The sequence below is a fragment of the Carlito syrichta genome, unplaced genomic scaffold (genome assembly GCF_000164805.1).
Source record: "Carlito syrichta isolate Samal-C Ts95f unplaced genomic scaffold, Tarsius_syrichta-2.0.1 Scaffold316474, whole genome shotgun sequence".
NCBI classification, from domain to species: domain Eukaryota; kingdom Metazoa; phylum Chordata; class Mammalia; order Primates; family Tarsiidae; genus Carlito; species Carlito syrichta.
The window spans coordinates 22,645-22,866 of NW_007260570.1; positions in this window are offsets into that span (position 1 = coordinate 22,645).

The following is a 222-nucleotide window of genomic DNA, read 5'->3' on the forward strand; positions in this document are numbered from 1 at the left end:
TAACATCCTTCATTTGTTAGCTTGTAACCCATAAGCCGTAATATATCTCGGCCCCATAGAGAAATTGGGACCTTCAGCACATAGGGCTGGAAATCCTCATGGTGGCCCTCTTCATCTTTCCATGGCAACAAGCGAGAACTAATCTGCGGCATCTGGGCGTACCCTGTTAAGGTTTGGTCTGACTGCTGTGTGGGCCACCCCGGCGGCCAGTCTGTGGTGCTA